This window comes from Dasypus novemcinctus, chromosome 17 (assembly GCF_030445035.2).
Source record: "Dasypus novemcinctus isolate mDasNov1 chromosome 17, mDasNov1.1.hap2, whole genome shotgun sequence".
NCBI lineage: Eukaryota > Metazoa > Chordata > Mammalia > Cingulata > Dasypodidae > Dasypus > Dasypus novemcinctus.
In genome coordinates this window covers 100,420,072-100,441,613 of record NC_080689.1, presented here as the reverse complement: position 1 = coordinate 100,441,613, position 21,542 = coordinate 100,420,072, and the positions used below count along the sequence as shown (strand labels likewise).

The 21,542-nt window shown below is 41.7% G+C and overlaps 2 long non-coding RNA genes across 2 annotated transcripts; one reads left to right on the top strand and one right to left on the bottom strand.

The window, feature by feature from the left end:
* The first annotated feature begins 239 nt into the window (after positions 1–239).
* On the top strand, positions 240–21,286 carry LOC131274113 (uncharacterized). Its single transcript, XR_009181325.2, has 3 exons — positions 240–450; positions 8,937–9,632; positions 18,495–21,286. It is a non-coding gene; the product is annotated as an uncharacterized lncRNA (long non-coding RNA).
* On the bottom strand, positions 3,763–16,781 carry LOC139436778 (uncharacterized). The gene is made up of 3 exons (XR_011646220.1): positions 16,662–16,781; positions 8,532–8,728; positions 3,763–7,367 (listed from the first exon to the last, which is right to left on the bottom strand). It is a non-coding gene; the product is annotated as an uncharacterized lncRNA (long non-coding RNA).
* Positions 21,287–21,542: the final 256 nt, after the last annotated feature.

Below are 21,542 nucleotides of genomic sequence, written 5' to 3'. Positions count from 1 at the left end.
TAAGGAATGCAGTATTTAAGAGTTCCCAGCAAACAGGATGAAGCTGTTAAAGGCTGAAAGAAAAGATGAGAACATAGCTTTTGTAGTAAATAGACCACTTAGACTTTGTACCTTGAGATAAGATTTTTTGAATTCCTTAGATTATGAGTAATGCTGATAGTTAACTGCATGTTGCTGCTTGTTCTCACATAGACTGGGGTATATATAGCGCCCCTTGTAAACAATAAAGTTGTCTGATCCCAGCTTTCTCTCTCTCTTCCTCTTTCTTTCATTCTTCTTTTTCTCTTTCTTTCATTCCTGATACCCTTTGGGCCCAAATCTCCAACAAATGGCACCAAATGTGGGGCCCGAAGAAGTGAGTCTTCCAAAACAGTATTGGGAACCATGGAAAGGACTCCTACAAGGGTCATGAATGGCATCCAAAGCAGTGTGACTGGAGTCTTCTTTTAGGTGAGTAACATTTCCATGAAGTCATCAGGGTAATAGTTAAAACGGGAAGTGTGGAAGAATATTTGCAAGTGTTAAAAACTTTGCTAGTGGGGTGCCTGTAAAAAGTTGTGAGTTAATCAAATTGTTTGCTTTAATACAAAAGCATTGTGGTTGGTTTCAGCTTCAGGGGCATAATGTTTTAAATTCAAACAGTGGAGATGTGTAATGAAAGCTTTACAGAGAGCATATCAAAGATATGGATTCCCAAGAGGGGAATCCATTCCTTTTATCTGTGTGAGCTTTGTACCAGCAAATTATTGCCACCTTAGATCCTTTACAGAGGAAGATGACAAAGAAGAAATTACTATATTTTCAAAACCCATAGACAAACAGAAAGTGGAGGGCAATTCGAAAGAACTAAATTCTGAGCCAAAAGGCAGAGGAGAGTCTCCTGGCTTTATGCCTAATCCTTTTATAGATAAGAAAATAACTGGCTGCTCTAATGAAATATCCAATATCCATATATCATCCAGATGCTTATCCTAGCTTATATCCAGTTCAACCTACTGTGCCTGTTGAGCCACCACATGGCTGCCCTGACATCAGCACCTGGAATCTTTTCAGATATGTCAGATGATTTACCCTATGTTAAAAAGATATTTGTTTCCAACCCCACTCCTCAAACACCCTTGATGTGCTGTTTATTGCAAGGATCTCAACAAGGGGATCTGGAGGCCATGCAATTCTTATCAGCTTTTCTGGTTATATCACAACTAACTCCATCAGATGCTAATAATCCTAAGGAAGGTACTGAGTTCCATCATGAACCAATACCTTTTAAACTATTGAAAGATTTAAAACAGGTAAAAATACTAAATAAAGTTCTTGTTAGTGAAATCAGGCTTGTAAGAAAACTCTCTGTTAAAGTGTTAACTATGATAAGGAAATTATTCTGGCAGCAACTCTGTAAACCCCCTGCTGCCTACATAATAATGTAATTGTGGGCTAGTGTTAGTTAATAGAATTAAACTGCTGGAAAAGGAGATAAACATAGCAACATTGGTGTTCTGTTTTGTTTCCATGCTAATTCTGATTCGGCCTATTTAACTGAAGTAATAAAACAATAAAAAATTTTTATCAAGGTGTTAAAAGGAATTTTTGGTTTTAAATCAATAGTTTAGTCCTGAACTTCAAGTCTCAGTATAGTCTTACAGAGTAGTAATCCAAAAAATGTGTGTTCTAAATGGCTAAATAAGAGCTTAATTACATTTATGCTGCTCAAGTTATCTTAACTGATTGCTGATAATAAAAATGTTTCCAAGCACAGGCTTGAATGTTACAGGCAACATGGATTCCAGAAAAAATCTTAAAAACAGTAAAATCTAAGATGTGATATGATGGAGAATTTAAAAACAGCTATACCAAAAAAGTAAGAAAGTAAGAATTATGAGTCAATTGTAAACTGTATGTTTCTGTTAATATGTTGTAATTGTTTTGTGTTTGTTTGTTCAATGTCAGTGTATATTTTGATACCTCCAGATGGTGATATAAATTAATAAATAAAAATTTCAAAAAGATCTATTCAAATGGCCCAAAATTAAATGTTTATATTAATACTTAAGTTTAAATGTTAATGGCATCTCTACAATGATAAAAATTGTAAGTCTTAATGAAATTACTGTCTCTTCATAAAAAATGGTTCTTGCCTAAATTGAAATGAATAGTTTATTTTTATTCACAAAATAAAGGATGTAAAACTTGAATAAATATTTTGAAAGGTAAAATTTTGTAGAAGTGCTAACTAAAGTTAATATGTTTGTTTAAAAAAGTATTTTGTCCTAAAAAAGACAACTGGTCTTCATAAAATCAGAAAGAACATATGCAGAATGGAACTTGAATGCATGTGGTAAGTTATAAAGGGTATTGTAGTAACTTTGGGTAAGGAAACGTGTTCTGTAAAGGTAAAATGTGTCTTAAAATAATATAATTATAGTCTATATGGTTATAAATAATTATAAGAAGTTTAACAAAGCATTGTTTAAATTAAGGTATTTAAATGGATAATTCCAAAAAGTCATTATTAAACAAAACCTGAATTGATAATAATAATAATAAAAGGTAATTTTATAACAAGAAAACTTGTTGGCAGCCAGCCTCCCCTGCCAACTTGGTTCTAAAAAACTATTTCTGGTATTACATGCTACTAAGTATTTAAAATGAAGAAAAGTTCATTATTTTAACAAGTTTGTTTAGTGTTGATTGTAATTATATTTTGGAAAAAGTTTGCCAGAAAACAGTTTCCAAAATTGTTTTGGTAACTTATGTATCTGGGATATATGGAATGTGTTTTTATTGTTAAGGAAACAGGAGATAGTTTTTTCCTAAGATAAAATGATTGATTATTAAGAAAGAGTAAAATGTGTAACAAAACCTGAATGAATACTGAAAATGTAGAAGGTTCATGGAAAAGAAAATTTATCGTTAAAGTTAAGCAAGATTTGATGGGTCTGTCTATAAAATTTTAAAAAGTTTAGTATCAAGTAGTATACTAATGCAAAGGTAAAATTTTCTTGTTTCTCAAAGTCTCTCAAGTCATTAGCCTGTTTTGGTAAAAGTTTATGAAAAGTGTTCATCCTGAATAATCAGTATGCAAGGAAAGTCTGTTTTATCAAAATAGCTTCTTGTGCTTTAACCTTATCATTTCCTCAGTGTTCAAAGAAGAAAAGGTCTTATCTCTTTTGAAGGAAATTAATTTTCAAACTTGCTTTCTCAAAATCAAATCCTGAAGAGTAGCTTTTAATTCCAAACTAATTACAAGAGATTTGTTCTTTTACCTTGAAAGAAAAAATAAGGTAATAGTTGAGTTCACTTAATATGTTATAAGTTGAATGGAAGGTGTTTGAAAGTGCTATAAAATTAACAGGATTTTTTAACTCTCTGTTGACTAAAGTTGTATTAGTAAAAGGTTCATATGAATGCTTAAGAGTGTATAAATTTATCAATATTTCAACATAATATTAAACAAAATACAATATGATTATGGTTTTAATTAATATAAAAAGGTGTGTGTCATAGAAACAACTTCTTATCATAAATTGAAGTAACACCATTGTAGTATGCAGCAATACCAAATATTGCTAGTTTGTTGCAAGAAGTTAAGGTCCAGCTGTGTCGTTATCACTTTGTTTTTTTTTTTTGTTTTTTTTTTTTGTTTTTGGTTTTTTTTTTTTTATTGACTTTGTAATAATATTACATTAAAAATATATATGTGAGGTCCCATTCAACCCCACCCCCCCACCCCCCCTCTCCCCCCCCCCAACAACACTCGTTCCCATCATCATGACACATCCATTGGATTTGGTAAGTACATCTTTGGGCACCTCTGCACCTCATATACATTGGTTCACATCATGGCCCATACTCTCCTCTATTCCATCATGTAGGCCCTGTGAGGATTTACAATGTCCGGTGATTACCTCTGAAGCACCATCCAGGGCAGCTCCATGTCCCGAAGACGCCTCCACCTCTCATCTCTTCCTGCCTTTCCCCATACCCTTTGTCCATTATGTCCACTTTTCCCAATCCAATGCCACCTCTTCTATGTGGACACTGGATTGGTTGTGTCCATTGCACCTTTATGTCAAGAGGAGGCTCAGATTCCACCTGGATGCTGGATGCAATCCTCCCATTTTCAGTTGTAATCACTCTAGGCTCCATGGTGTGGTGGTTGTCCTTCTTCACCTCCATCTTAGCTGAGTGTGGTAAGTCCAATAAATCAGATTGTAGGTGCTGGAGTCTGTTGAGGCTCAGGATCTGGCTATCACATTGTCAGTCCAGAGATTCAAATCCCCTAAATATATCTTAAACCCCAACATTAACTGCACCTCCAGCACATTAGCATGAAAGTCTTATGAAGGGAGATCCCATCTGAGTCCAGATTCATCACACATAAACACCATTTCCAAAGAGGGGCCATCTGCCCTGGTAGTTAACCCCATCGGCCATGACCATAACTCCCATGGGTCTCTTTAGCCCTCAAAGGAACCAATATCTGGGGGTTGTATCTGCTTTATCTGTCTCTCTGACTCTGCTCAGTTGTGCATGAGGGCAAACCTTCTGCCAGCCTCCAGACTCTTTTTTAGAAACTCGTAGCCATATAAACTCATTTCTCCTTTCCATTTCCCCCTTACTTTAGGTCAAACAGCATTTTAAAGTCATGGTATTTTATGTAGACATGGATATTCTGCTGATCCGCATTGAACCTTCCGTATAAGGTCATTTTCCAGTTGCATCATCAGTTGGTAGTTGATAGTGGTCCCTCGGTGCCAGGGAGACTCATCCCCGGGTGTCATGTCCCACGCTGGGGGGAAGGCATTGCATTTACATGCTGAGTTTGGCTTCGAGACTGGCCACATTTGAGTAACATGAAGGCTGACAGAAGGAAATTCCCAGGCACAAAGTTGCTCTAGGCCTTGTTCTTATTTTGGGTTTATCAGCTCACAAGCATAGTCATTAGTATCAGGGGCTCACTGTTGAACCCTCACTCCCTCCCGGTCCCCACCACTGTACCTGGGAGACTGTCGCTGCTCCCCTAGGGACCACGACAGAGCACCACTGGCCAGGAACCCAGTACCCCCCCTACTGTGGTTTTTAATTGTTGCCACTATGAGTATATCCAAACATTACCATGCACCCTGGACATATGTTCTGTACAGCTCCCTGTCAGTCATATATCACCTGTCATTGGTATCCCATACCAGTATCCCTCCATTGCCATTGTTGAAACACTCTGTGATCCAGAACTCCCCGAAATTTGAAGCCCAATATAATGTCATGGTCCCTTACTAGGGAATGGCATATAGCGATGAGTTTAAAGGATAGATAAAGAACTTGGATAAAGTTAGATAAAGAACTTAGATAAAGAATGTTGACTTGAAAAAATTCCACATCCTATTTTTTTTCTTTTTTTTTCCCCCCCCCCCTAATTATTCAGCTTTTTAAAGATGCTATTTTTGAATCACTAAGCCTTTTAGAACTTCTGAATATCAATCAAATGATGCACTCCCTAATTTGTTGAAGACCAGGAGTTTCTTTTTCAAGTGCACACCTCAAATGGTTGTCCTTGGTTAATTCAAACATTCCCCAAGAAACCATAGCAAATTCAAGTGACCCTTGGTGAGATTCACCCATGTATTCAGAAACAAATATGAACTGGTACCACAGTGAGAAAATAGATATTAGAGAATTTTTCAGGAGAGAAGAAAAGAGATTTAGATTATGAAGTCCCCATGATCAAATAAAGGTTCCAAAAATGAAAATTGTATAGAGGCCCATATTAGTCAGATTCTCTAGGGAAACAAAACCAACAGAGGATATCTGTAAATAGTTTGAGGTTTTATAAAATTGCTTCATGCAAACATGGCAATGCATAAGTCCAAATTCTTCAGGGCAGGCAGCAAACCAGGGATTCAGTTTTTCGTGGTTTGAATTAAACAATATATAGTCTTGATGAATTGAACTTTTTTTTTTATATTGAAATGTTGCTCTTTATCCCTTGTAATTTTCTTTGCTCCAAAATATGATTTTTCTAATGTTAACACAGTCATTTCAAATTTCTGCTTTTAGATCTTTACATGATAATCTGTGTTTATAAAGTGGGTTTCTTATGGAAATAATTGGTTCTGCTCTTGAAAATAAAATCAACCCCTTCCTTTTACCTGAATTTTACCACAAACCAATATTGCTCTAACAAAGTCCATAATAATTGTGCTGTCCCATTATACTTTGAAGGGACCACCTGCAATTTCCCCTTTCAGAGTCCTGGATGAAGTTCTACCCTCCCCCACTTCAAGCCCACCTGCCCTCTGCCCCTCCCCCCTGTAGAATGTCTGAGTGCTCCATTCTAGTCCTGTTGAGATTCAAACTTCTCTACCCTTTCGGTGGATTCCTGAGAATCTGTTGGCAGCTGGTTCACTCTAAGGGCATAGAATTGAATCTCTGTTAGAGGTTGTCAGATAGCGGTGGTCAGTGTCCAAGTGTACCGAGGTGACTTCAAAAGGTAAGCACTTAGGATAAGGTGGTGTGTTATCAGGGCCCCTGATATCCTTCAAATCCATAGAAATTCAAATTTGGCCCATCTTCTTGGAACAAGATTTGAGATGAATCTTGAGGAAGGAGAAATCACTGGACTCCACCAAGAACCTCTCACCTCAAAATTGGTGGGGTAGGTTGGAAAGCCAAGACTTAGAGTTGAGGAAGGGGTCTCCTTAGATATGTGAGAGGGCTACAATAGGTATGAGAAAGTTTGGATGCAGAAAGAGTTTCTCTCTAGAAAAAAGCCACATAACAAGTGTATTAAATGATAGCTGGTTTATGTTGTGTGGTAGTGTAGAGAGGCTTGTCTCCACCCTTTGTCATTACTTCAGGCACCTGGGAACTTATGATTTTACTGGAAGAATATGACCTGGAGTAAATGAGATCCTATGGGGACAGTTAGAATCAATGGTCTAACGTAAAAAAACTTTTTGGTAGAGTTTATCATGGCGATGTCAGCAGAGAAATATCCTGTCTGTGAGGCAGCCTGGAAGTTACTCTAACTGTCCCAGCCCAGAGCCTCTAAGCTACTACCAGCCCAGAGGCCTTTTGCTTTCACTCCTGGTGAATGTTTTCTTTCATTCAGTGTTTCCAGGGCACTTGTGGTAACTTCAGCTAGTTTTAGAGATTGGGTTTACCTGGATTTTATGACTTTTTCTTTAACTGTGTAAACTCAGGTGTTCAACCAATTCATTTTATCTAATTCCTCATGGTGAATCCTCAGTTCTTCATTTTAAAGTTGAGGTGAAGATGTTGCTCATAGTCCATGAATACTTCATGGTCATGGAATAGATAGTGGCTGCTATTTGTTTTCAGTAAAACCCTCAATGATGGGTGGTTTCTTTCTGAAGAGGGGAAGGAGAAGAGATACAATTAGGTATATGTTACTCTATCACTAATAGTACTAGAAGTAATAGTAGTATTGGTAACAGTCTGAAGAGACGACACAGAACATAATCTTAAGAATTTTCCACCTTTATAACTCCCTTGTGCTGCCTAGAACTTACCCAAAAGAACATCCCTTACCTGCTTGTAAGCATGCTGAGGGGTATTTTTTCCAAAGAATTCCTTGACACCAGCTCTTTGGTCAAGAGGCTGACTGAATGCCTTCACCAAATATTGAGTCTGGCTGAATTTCTGGTAGCGATTCCCTCAGAGAGGGGCTGTCCTGATAGCACGTGCTTCTTTCTCCTTAGTACTCAGAGTTCTGGGAGCCTCACTGAATGGTAGCAAGTTCTCTTATGGGAAAATCCTGATCTGGAGTTCTAGAACCTAAAATCACTAGAGGGACAAGAGCTATTCTGAATTTCCTCCACCTATGTCCCTGCTCACGTTTTAAAATTCATAGCTCTGATTCTCTTGATGTATGCATGGCCATTCCAACAGAACAGCATGCCTGTTCCAGCACCACAAAGGAGAAACACGTCTCTCAGTGAGAAGGTGATTTATTGCAAATGCACAAGCAAGGAACTGGGAGAATCTTCCCATAACCAGTTCAAAGTGAGAATGGGAACTTGAATTTGTATAGGGAAAAAACCAGGGAAGAGATGAAAAGAAAAGCAAGTCAAAAACAAGAAACAGGGAAACGGACTTTGGCCCAGTGGTTAGGGCATCCGTCTACCACATGGGAGGTCCGCAGTTCAAACCCCGGGCCTCCTTGACCCGTGTGGAGCTGGCCCATGCGCAGTGCTGATGCACGCAAGGAGTGCTGTCCCACACAGGGGTGTCCCCCGCGAAGGGGAGCCCCACGCGCAAGGAGTGCACCCGTAAGGAGAGCCGCCCAGTGTGAAAGAAAGTGCAGCCTGCTGAGGAATGGCACCACCCACACTTCCCGTGCCACTGACGACAACAGAAGTGGACAAAGAAACAAGACACAGCAAAAAGACACAGAAAACAGACAACCAGGGGAGGGGAGGGGAATTAAATAAATAAATAAATAAATCTTTAAAAAAAAAAACCAGAAACAAGTGATGACTTTAGATCTTCCAGGGGTCTTGTGAGGAGGGTACCTGCAATTTTCCAGTCCTGTGTCGTCTCAAGCATGTTAAACTCATAATCACTCAGTTTTAGTGATTTATCAGTGACAGTTTAGATTCAGATATTGGTGCTTTTGATGCTATTCTCTGGTTTTGCCTTCAGTTGATATTTCATTCTTCTTGTTCCTATAACCAGAACTGGGAAGGTCTGGTTGATGTCCTCTTGGGAGCTAAGAAGAAAGAGTAAATATTAAGATTGGCTTAAGAGAAAACTATCTTAGTTATGCCTGGGTAGATTCAGAGCTGTGTAGGTGAAGAAATTTTTAATAAGCACTTTTTCCAGCTCTCAATTTCCTAATGAGTAAAGGACAGCTCCTGAGAGCCTCAAAAGTGTTGCCTTTGTGATCTCTAAATTCACCCATTTCCTTATCTCTACAGCATCTCCACTGCTGGGACCAGACAAGACCATGAACTCTGGAGTCTCCCTGTATCCTGGCACTGCCCTGCCAATCCCTTCACCCATTCCTGGCCCACCACCCCCACCTCCCTGGGGGCAGCACCTACCCCCATCTTTCCTTCCTGGCAGCTCTCTGCTGCTGCCTGCTTTCCCCAGACCACAGCTCGTGACAGGAAAGGGGGGCCTTGTCCCCACTGGGACTGGAGGTGAGAAGATCATTGTTCAAATCAGAAAACTAGAGGGACCAGCAGAGCCCCCTCCTACTCAGCCCTTTGTCCTTCCTCAGATGCCTCACATTTCAAGTGACTCAAGGATCCTCTGTGGGGGTGCTCAGCATGCCCCTCCTGGGATCTTGAGGGCCTCTGCTCTGGAGCCCTTGATCCCAGCCTCAGCTGTGAGGTGCACCCAGTCTGCTGAGGGAGGCTGGATCCCAGGCCTTCCTCCTCAAGCTCCATCACGAGTTGCCCAGTTGGCCCCCAGTATTCCTCCAGGGATGCTTTCTTCAGGCCACAGGGGGCCTCCATGGACAGAGGTCCTCCCTCCACCCAGTCCAAGGATGACTCCTGTAAGCCCAAGAGTGTTTACCAGAACTTCTGGTGTTGGCAGTGCTTCAAGTCCCTGGCCCGGAGGAACATTCGCCTAAGCCCTGATGCTGAAGCTCTTTCCTGCTTTCTCCTGTGAGTGGCTTCCTCTTGGAGACACATTTGACTGTTTTGCACCATTCAGATACAGAGGACTAGGGGATGGATACCCCAGGTTAATGCCTCCAGAATTTCTTGACAGTAGGTCATGAGAACAGAAGATCTATTTCTGGCTTATTACTGAGTTTCAGGTGTCTTATCTCAATTGATACCTCCCTCTATTGGGGGTCCAGCCATTCTCTACTTTGGTATCATTATCCTAGTAACCATTTATATAAAAACTAACAATCCGAGATCTGTCCTGTGATCGAATGAGGAGCCATGATTTGAATTGAGGTGTGACTACAAACACTACACTGTTCCCCTTGCACTCTACCTTCCAGCACAAGATTTGAGCATGTGTTGTCCCGAGAAAGCAAAATCCACAGAGATCAGGTAAATAACTCTAGTTTTGCCCCCATACACATTGTTCTGGAGAATTCCAGTTAGAACTGGGAGGTGGTAAAAACTGTAGAGTTGTGAAGTACTTGGCTCCAACTCGATTTGTAATCCTGGAGGTTACCTCACTTGGTAACCTTACCTGTAAGGGTTTATTACATTTATTTCAGAGTATTGCTGAGATGCTTACATGAGCTAATAGACAAAGTACTTCATAGACACAATTTCTCATGCTTTCCTACATTACATGATAACTAGTCTTTTTCCTTTTTATTGTAATTCTTTTTAAAATTTTTATATTATCATTTTAAGATTTTGACAGGACAAGAAGAGCAAAAGAGCTCACAAAAGGCAAAATTATCCTAATTAAAGAGTGTGAATGAATGATTAGCAATGTGACCCAAGACCATGGGCTGTTGTGACTGTGAGGCAGAAACCGTGATGATAATATTTTCCTCTTTTCACGCCCTGAACTGCCATCTATCTCTGCTCTGCACTGCGCCCAGTAAAATTATGTGTCAACCGCAATAGAGCCTATATCAAATAACAAGACACTTAATTTTTATTTACACAATGCTTTTCAATTTTTGACCTCCCAAAAATATCTCCTGCCCCAGGGAAGAATTCAAGGAAGTCCCCCAAATTTCCAGCTTAAGAGTCTTAATGATTCTCCCACATTCTTGAACACTCTTGGAGCAAACTCTCAAATGCAGGCAGCAGCGTGATCGTCTGTATCTTGAGGCAGCCCATGGCTGTCCCTGGGCATGGGCTTTAACAACCCTTGGCTTTGCATATTAACTCCTCTTCATATTCTGATGCTCTGTTTTCCAAAGCACTAATCACCTAATAGTCGCCTGGGAAGTTGTTTACTTAGCTTTGGACCCCTGGGAATAGGCCCAGAATCTCCTTGTAAAGTGCTCTCCCAGTTCATTCACTACACAGTGCCACTGAAGATACAAAGGGAAGTCAGAGATTCCAAAACAATCATTTCATTGAGCTGGACTTTCAGAAATGAATCCTTGTATTGATATTCACTATTCAGTCAGGGATCGTACAAGGCAGATGCACTTAAAATCACAGGGTCCTTTTTTAGAAACTCGTAGCCATATAAACTCATTTCTCCTTTCCATTTCCCCCTTACTTTAGGTCAAACAGCATTTTAAAGTCATGGTATTTTATGTAGACATGGATATTCTGCTGATCCGCATTGAACCTTCCGTATAAGGTCATTTTCCAGTTGCATCATCAGTTGGTAGTTGATAGTGGTCCCTCGTTGCCAGGGAGGCTCATCCCCGGGTGTCATGTCCCACGCTGGGGGGAAGGCATTGCATTTACATGCTGAGTTTGGCTTCGAGACTGGCCACATTTGAGTAACATGAAGGCTGACAGGAGGAAATTCCCAGGCACAAAGTTGCTCTAGGCCTTGTTCTTATTTTGGGTTTATCAGCTCACAAGCATAGTCATTAGCATCAGGGGCTCACTGTTGAACCCTCACTCCCTCCCGGTCCCCGCCACTGTACCTGGGAGACTGTCGCTGCTCCCCTAGGGACCACGACAGAGCACCACTGGCCAGGAACCCAGTACCCCCCTACTGTGGTTTTTAATTGTTGCCACTATGAGTATATCCAAACATTACCATGCACCCTGGACATATGTTCTGTACAGCTCCCTGTCAGCCATATATCACCTGTCATTGGTACCCCAAACCAGTATCCCTCCATTGCCATTGTTGAAACACTCTGTGATCCAGAACTCCCCGAAATTTGAAGCCCAATATAATGTCATGGTCCCTTACTAGGGAATGGCATATAGTGATGAGTTTAAAGGATAGATAAAGAACTTGGATAAAGTTAGATAAAGAACTTAGATAAAGAATGTTGACTTGAAAAAATTCCACATCCTATCTTTTTCTTCCCCCCCCCCCAATTATTCAGCTTTTCTTCACAGGAGTCCTAGACCACAGCAATGTATATATATAATATACAGCACTCCCACACATCCACCAGAAAACCTTTTCCCTTCCACAGTGATACTCTTACGCCCTATTCATATCATATTTACTTAAAGTGATGTACAGAGTCTGAGACATTAGCTTTCTAACAAGGTGACATCTGTGCTTACATTGTGGTGCATACTTTAGGATACACAGTTCTTTACATTTTTAGTTATCCTGTGTTTTACATTATGGTTTACATTATCAGCCTGTCATCTCCTATATGTTATAGTGTAATATTACATGTTTTATATCCATCCTTGTGTACTCTCAAGAAACTCCTCTCTTACCCCCCATTTACTTTGGTTCCACACATTTAACGTCCATTTTCCCTTCCACCTTGGTGCCCTCAGTGATAGCCAACCTCCATTTCCTGAGGAGCCACTTCCAGAGATAGATGGAATAGTGTTCAGGGCCTAACTTGCTCAACTGCCCCAATGCCCTGGGAGCCACCCTTTCTCTCGAGGGATACAGTTCCCTCTATTTGATGGCATTAGTCCTCCCCAGGATGTGGGTCCACCCCCACTCTCACTACTTGGGTTTCTACCCCATGGTGTCACCCACTCTGGCAGAATGAGCATTTAGACATTCCCCAGGAGCCCGTCCTGCATCAGACCCTCCCCTCCGAGCATTCTAAACAGGTAACCCTCTTTATTATATTTTGATATGATTTTCTCGGCATTTTTCTCTCCACCAACACCTGACCCTCTCCTGGTTCGTATGCTACCCCTCCCTCCCCCCACTTTTGGGCAACGTTACCCATCCATCCCTCCCCAGCCACCCTCAAACCCGCAAAGCCCCAAGCAAAGGCAACCCCTTGCCCCCCTTTTATCTCTTCTTTGTGTTCATACTTACCACCATCTCGTCTTAAATTCCACCCCTGCAGACATCGGCTCATATCCTTCCTCCACCCTCCGATTTCCTGTAAGCCTATCGTTCAGTCTCTTGCTATCTAGGGCAGCTTGTTTATTTCATATCATTGAGGTCATGTAGTATTTGTCCTTCAATGTCTGGGTTGCTTCACTCAACATAAGGTTCTCAAGATTCATCCATGTTATCACATGTGTTTGTAGTGTGTTCGTTCTTACAGCCGAGTAGTATTCCATTGTGTGTATATACCACATTTTATTGATCCACTCATCTGTTGATGGGCATTTGGGTTGATTCCAACTTTTGGCAATAGTGAACAATGCTGCTATGAACATTGGTGTACATATATCGGTTTGTGTTCTTGTTTTCAGTTCTGCTGGGTATATACCCAGCAGTGGTATTGCTGGGTCATATGGCAAATCTATGGCTAGTTTTTTGAGAAACCGCCATACTGTCCTCCAGAATGGTTGGATCCTTCTGCATTCCCACCAGCAGTGGATGAGTGTTCCCCTTCCTTCACATCCTCTCCAGCACTTGTATTCTTCTGTTTTTTTCATAGCTGCCAATCTTATGGGTGTAAGATGGTATCTCATTGTAGTTTTGATTTGCATTTCCCTGATAGCTAGAGATTTGGAACATTTTTTCATGTGCTTTCTTGCCATTTGTATTTCTTCTTCGGAGAAGTGTCTGTTTAAGTCTTTTTCCCATTTTTTAAATGGGTTGTTTATCTTTTTATTTTCAAGATATAGGAGTTCTTTATATATGCAAGTTATAAGTTTCTTATCAGATATATGGTTGCCAAATATTTTCTCCCACTGTGTGGGCTCCCTTTTTACTTTCTTGACAAACTCCTTTGAGGTGCAGAAGGCTTTAATTTTGAGGAAGTCCCATTTATCTAGTAGTTCTTTTGCTGCTCGTGCTTTTGGTGAGATATTCATAAATCCATTTCCTATTACAAGGTCCTGTAGATGTTTCCCTACACTGCTTTCTAAGGTTTTTATGGTCTTGGCTCTTATATTTAGGTCTTTGATCCATCTTGAGTTGATCTTTGTATAAGGTGTGAGATGGTAATCCTCTTTCATTCTTCTACATATGGCTATCCAGTTCTCCAGACACCATTTGTTGAATAGGCCACTCTCTCCCAGTTGAGAGGGTTTGGTGGCTTTATCGAATATTATGTAGGGGACCCCATATTTTTTGAATGTAACTTTAAAAATATATTTATATAAACCCCACAATTCCCAGTAAAAAATAATCTTTAGTACAAAAACACAATCTCTAAACATCCATGGACAAACAAGCACTTAGTATTAAACATATCCTCATATCCCATAAAAAATACACGAAAACTCACAACACCCCAAAATCAATCCCATAGACTCTGACAACAACCAAATGCATTCATGATAAACTCAGATATTACCAAGTACTTAAGGAACAGTCAGTCCCCCAAATCCTGTGAACACATACCTAGGTACGATGCCACAGAACCTGAAGACGAAGAGCAACTTTTCCACATTCTCCTAAATCTCACACACGACAGCCCCTCTTTCACCCAAATGGACACAATCACCTCACACCCCAAATACAAACTCACACAAGCCTCCATCTTGACAAACTATGAACAGAATGTGCCCACAAGCCCCAATAATATGTTCACCTTCACAAACCCAGCCCCCCACAAAATCCAGTCACTCCTCTCCAAATTTGGTCCACACCAAAAAAAAAAAAAAATCCCTGAACTCCCACCCAGGCAGTGTGAGCACGTATTTAATGCATATGCTCTGAATAGACACAGACCCAATTCACACCTCACAAAGAGACACTTATACGATATCTCACTTTACCCTCAAAATAAACAGAGCCACCCCAAAACACACATATGCAAAAGTTTCCAAAGTGGACCACTGTGCTGCTAGGCAGAATATTTGCTGTTCCTTTCTACAATGTCTTTGATGAGAAAATACTACAATCTCCTCCCTGTTCAACCCAGAGGTGGCCATTTGACTTGCTTTGTTCCATGAATATCCACAAATTACTAATGGCCAATCCTCCAATGAATGCATTAGAAGGGTAAACATAGCCTTGTGAATTAACACACACTCCAGAGTTCACCTGAGCTCCCTGCATTCTCCAAACCTGTAGAATCTACCTACAAACTCCCTGAATTTTCACATAAGTTGTCCACAGCCCTAGGACACCCAGCCCACAAGTCTTCATGTATATACAGAAGCCTCCAACACCACCCCACACATGTATTTACCATCTAAACTTCACTCTGACACACCCGTGGTCCCACCTTTTGAATTCACATGTACCAGTGCAGCTTATATACACAGAAACTCCCATCTCCATAAACACACCAACATTCACACAACCTGTAGAACACACATACACACTCAGAATGCATGGAGGGGTGGGCTGCTGTGAGAACCTCTTATATTTTTAAATGTAATATTATTCATAATATATGTATCTTCAAGAAAATACAATAAAAAATAATGCATATCAAGCAATGGCTACGAGCCTAAAAAGGGATGAGTTTTGTGGAGAGTTTCAAGGGCCACATATCTCTCTGCATCTGCACAGAAGGCCTCCAGTCTCTAGTAGATGGGAAAGTAGGTGGGAGACAACCTAGATGGCAGCAACTGCAGAGATTGTCAGGACAGGGAGTCACTTTCTCCAGGCCTCACCCTTTCCCAGGAGGCTCATAATCCATTGCCTGATGGAAGCATGTGAGAAACGTCTGGATAACTCAGTTCAACTGAGGAAATGGCAGACTTCTAGAGCCACAGTCCACCTGGCCAGCTGAGACAGTTTTGGGGTCTATGTCAGAATTTGACTACTCCCTCTGCCCATCCCCATTTACCCTATCTTTTTATAGAGATTCTTTACTAACCATCTTGTTCAATAACCTCTGAATCCCAGATTGCATTTTAGAGATTCAAACAGATATATCCCATTTCTTCACTCAACAACTGTTTATGGAGCATCAATGTCATGGTAAAGATGCCTTATGCAGGTCTTACATAATAGTGCAGGAAACCAGATATAAACAAATATCTCTAGCCTGGACTCACATGCAAACTGATTTTCTGAAATGTACACTCAGCAATGAGATTTAGTGCTATAATCCTAGTGGACTCTGCAGATAGAAACTGTGGAATGAAAATAAGGTTGAGTGTTAACAAAAAACCTATGATTGAAAATGGAAGAGAAGAATTGAATGCTCAAGGAGAGAGTCAATTTCTTCACATAAAAATAGTTACCCTACACTGGAATCCTCTTCCTGGTGTATCTGTATCTGGGCACTGAGGTTCAAGATATTTTCCAGGTATACCACTCATCCATTGCCACAATAGTGCAGATAAACAAACTACTGCAAAGCTCAAGTGATTACAGCCATAGGTGTAGATTTCCCTCAGGTGTCTGAGGGTGGGGGTTTGCAGCTTGGCTCTTCTGAAAGTTCTCCTCTGATCTAAGCTCCTTCACATATCAGGGTTGACTAAAGAAAAGCAGTCTGGCCCACATCTCACCCTCAGGAGGAGAGCATGAGCACATGCACCTGTCACTGGCTGATGTGCAAGGGGAAGTCCCAGAACCAGGTCCCAGAGGCAGAGCGGGAGGCACTGCATGTGACAAGGGGAAGGGCAAGGAGGCCTGGAGGGAAGCACTCTGTCATTTTGCCTTCTGCCACAGGTAGCTGTCAGTTCTAACTCACCAAGTTCAGAAGAGACTGTTACTGTATGTTCCTTCACTCTTACCCTGGGAGGCAGCTAAAAACACATTCTCAGGTCATTGAATCTTTATTCAGCAAACAATTCCTTCTGGCATCCTTTGTGCAAACACTGTGAAGGCTGATGTGCAGAATTCAGAGCTGAATGGGTCAGGTCCCAGTGCTAGAGGATCGAAATCACATAGAGGGTTTTGTAATTAATTTTGTTTGGAATCAGAGTGGAGAGCATTAGGGGACTGGGCAGTTGTGTTCTACATAGTAAAAGAAAGAAGGAACATTTTTATGAGAACTCACAATATGCCAATCATAGCTCCTAAAAATCTTAATGTACTAACTACAATATTTACAGCTCTACAGAGCTAGCAGTGTTATCCTCATTACACAAATAAGTGACATCTGGCTCAGAGGGGGAAGACTATTGAAACAGTCGCAAAGGGCATGGAATCAACATGGGGGAACCAAATTTGAGCCAGGCTTTCTGGAAGCAGAGGCTCTGCTCTAGCCCTGACCCCAGGCTCCCTCTTGATTGTGTTCCCTGAAGCTGGGGAAGGGCAGGATGCAGAGAAGGCACCCACTACAGGAAGGACAGCTCAGGTTCCTCCCTGGGACAGAGCTACCTCCAACAATGCTGGCCTCCAAGGTCAGTACCTCTCCATCAAGGCCTTTTCCAGGTGACCCCTCTCAACAGGGGCAGCAGTTTCCTCACCTGGAGGATACACTGATCTCCCGCTGCTGCTTCCCCTTCTGCCATGGCTAGTTCATGCTAGGGCTGCCTCCAGCCACATCTGTCCCAATGTTTCAGCAGGCTTCTGAACTTTATGGTTTCTAGATGCCCAATGATGAGATACTGGGTTTGCTTTAATACCCATTTCTCATCTGGGGCCATCATATTAAGACATATTTGCTGATGGAAGGATGGGCAAGCAGGGAACTTGGCCTGCAGCCAGAACCTAGACTCTTAAGCTCTGGGCTGATGATATTACAGGGCTTCCTGCTTGAGGAAGCAGCAGCCAGAAGGTGAGTCTGGGAAAAGGGGAGGTGTGGGTGTTAAGGTTAGGGTTGGGGGTCTTCTCATCCCTCACATGCTCTCTCCACCTGCTACTGCAGAGCCAAACCTTGTTGTGACCTCACCCCTGATGCCTGGCCTCTGTCAGGCCTTGTCTGGGCTCCATCCAACATGCTCTGCTTTCCCCATCTGCAGGTCCTCGGCCTCCTTCCTTGGCTCTTGGAACACACCCTCCACCTTCAGTCCCACATTCCTGCAGCAGAAATCAGAAAGACTTCCTTTTAGGAGCAGTTTCCCAGTGGTGGCAAAATAACCTTCAGAGTCTCCTCAGACCTCACCAGTGTGTTACTGCAGGGCCCGTGTGACCCCATGCCCTGGTGTAGAATTTGAAGGGAACAGAGCCTGTCACCAGCCTTTGGAGAGTAGAAGAGTCTGGGGCATCAGGGAGCCTGGCCATAAGGGCCACTCAGTGAAGGCCTGAGATGGGAAGAGGAGGGAAGACATGTCCTGCCCCCAGGTTGAGGGCTGTTGCCTCCGGGCCTCAATCTTCACATCCAACATGGGGGCAGCAATGCCAGGATGGGGTTTGCAGCCCTCAGACCACGCTCCATCCTCCCAGGTCAAGGCACACCCTCAGTCTCTCCCCACATTGTATCTTTGTGGTTTTCATGTGGGGGTTTTAGATACCCCCAATCCCACAATTCGAAAATTTAGACGTACTTCCAATACATACAATCATCCCACTGTGGTAGATTGAATTAGGTCCTGCAATTTAGATCTGTGTTTAACCTTAATCCACTTTCCTGTGGCTGTCAACCCAGTGTTAACAGGATTCCCTCTGGTTTTCATTTTCAGGTCATGTGTGGCCCATCTAAATTGTGGGTGGGTCCTGTTCCACATGGCTGTAGGCCTGAGGAAGAGAAGCAAGGAGTCACAGAAGCTAGGAAGGAAAGGATATCACCAACTGACCAGAGGCTGAGAAACAATCCAAGGAACTGCAAGGATTCCCAGAAGATGCACCAGAATGTTACAGGCTTTCAGAGGAAGCAAGTTTTCCCCACACTTTGACCTGGACTTCCAGTCTCAAATGAGGCACCAACATATGCTGTTTAAGCAAAACCATGGTGTGGGATTTGTGAGATCAGCTCAAGCACACTAAGATGTTCACTTCCATGTATAAACACACAACCCCACCATTCAATGAGATATATATACACATACTAAGTGCCCACAAGACATACTAATAACTCTCTACTGAAAGCTTCAATAGCATACCACTGGGAAATGTACATCCAAATCACTGTGACCCAGAGTACACACTCATTACACTCAAAATGTACCACAGGACTCAACTGTACCCACAATTCCCCTATACAATACGAATATGAAAAAATACCACCCTGTATCACCAAATACTCATTCAGCTCTGGCATTTACTTAGTCCCTACACTTGCTAATGATCATCAACATATCTCCAGCATCTCCCAGAATAGGCACATGAAACCCAACAATCCTTCCATCTGAACATATATATCTGCCAGCTTCATACACTATTATACAGTTTCCCTTCAACACCAAAATATCTATGCACAACTCCTGAAAGTCACCCAAACATACATCACCACTCAACGTACCCTGAGTACATTTCAATGATCCCACACATCCAACCAATATACAGAAGATACAGAGTCCTACCAACTAATATACTGACATGTTCCCTAGCATTGCCCATATGCATATGCAGAGGCAATTCCAAACTTAAACACACAAAATTCCCAAAGAATCATGGGGAAAGCACACACAGCATATAATGTTTCCATAGCCTCAAACTGCAAATACATAACACCAATTCCTTGATATACATGCACTGCATCTCACAGGATCCAAGAACCCAAAGCCTCAGGCTCACTGAAGAAATAGTCAGGTCCTCCACTTAACCCCAAATATCCACACAGACACCACTGATTCACAGATTTCAAGGTATCTATCACATTCCACCCAACCTATGAAATGCAAATACGAGTGTCAAACTTTCAATTCATGTGAACACACTTCCAAAAGACATGCACAATAGAGCTCACACTCCCTGAATTTCTACAGTCCATGAGGCCCAGCATTACATGTATAGAATATCACATTTTCAGATACACAATCAACCTCTTCTCTGCATACCCACAATCAGGTACAAAACATCCTTCTATCCTCAAATACACTAACTCACCTGCTAACAACCCCATGAATCACACTTCCACCCGGAGGAACTCAGCTCCTGGGTACAATCATAAAAGTAGTTAAAGCCCAGTTATGAATGTAGTGGTATATAGCCAGGTTTAACACTGTGAACCAACTCTCTCTAAAATAATTCTGTGTGTGTATATATATAAATATAGAGAATACATTTCAATCATTTAATAGCATACAGCACGTGCAGCACAAATTTTACAAGTAGTTAGAAAACACACATTATCTTTTGTAAATTGCATTTAGTCAATTGACTCTCACATACTTTTGTCCATTTTTGCCCAAATCTTATATCTATTATATATAACCTGTGCTTGAAAATCCATCACAATTGACACCAGACCTTGAAAAACTGTTTATTTATTCCATGAAGCAAAGACTCTCACATTCGTGATAAAATAATGGTTTCCTCAGGAACACTGGTTAATATTTCTACCTTAAAAATAATATAGTGAAATATCCAAGATATGCTGGATTTGCACTTAATGTTTAGTGTTCCCTCTTTCCTCAATAGAAGGTATTTTATATACTGAAATATTTTCCCTCATTTTTTGTATTATCACAATGTAACAGATATAGATTTAGGTCACATTATTAACAATTTAAAGTTAATTTAACTCTATACCATCTAGTTGAACAAATGCAGCCAGTCTGGTCTGCAGTGCTCCTCCCTCCCATGGTACAGATGCTCCCCCCACAGTGGAAGGGACAAGTGAGGGTAGAGCCACAGCCTTAGGGAGCAGCTCCTGATTCACATGAGCAACCACAGTCCTGAGCCCAGAGACACCACTAGAAAGTCACGAGTTGGCACACTCTTCACCTTTATTTTTTATACAACTGACGTAGAAAAGCAGGTGGAAGTGGTGGGACTAGCGTGATGGGACAACCCCTGCCACCCAGACCCTGGGGTTCACAGTTATGGACTCACCCTCCTCCCTGTGCACATGCATTTCCCTTCTGGAACCAGTTCCCAACTGACATCAGAGGCGGTTGGAGCACCAGAGAACACATGACAGAGACCTGCCCCACAGCCACGTGCCCAAGCACCAATCTGCCAGGTCCTGGAGGGACCAGGTCCTGGGAGGGGCATGGAGAAGAGGCAGGAGGTGGAGCCTCAAGGCTCTGTGAGGCGTGTTCAGGCCATGCCTCTTCTCCAGGAACCCGAGCAGCCATCCCTGGCTCTGGGAGAAAGCATGTGGGAAAGGACCACCCACGATTTTTAGACTCACAGATGTGGAGGACAATCCCGTGCACTGAGATACGGTCCTCCGTGAAGTGTTGTAGAAGAGATCTAGCCTAGGGCCATGTCCTCAGATTGGAAGGATTGCTTATGCAAGCCTTGGCTGCATTTGTTTTCTTCTGGCTCATGGCTTTCAAAGAATATGCCCTTTTTCCTATTCAGAGGCAGGGTTCCTTATAGAACAATCCTGGCAAAGTATTTGGGATCTGGAAACTCCTTCAAAGCTATGCTTCCTCTGAACTCCATTGCAGGTTGTAATCTAGGACTTTTCCCATATTAGAATATTTTTTAGTGAGTTATTTAATATGCACAGTAAATGTGGACTCAGTAAGATTTTGTCTGAAGGTTATTTTTTTGATAGCTTTCATAGGACATTTGGTAATCTGAGTCCAGAAACTAGTTCATGGCTTTCTTGAGTCCTT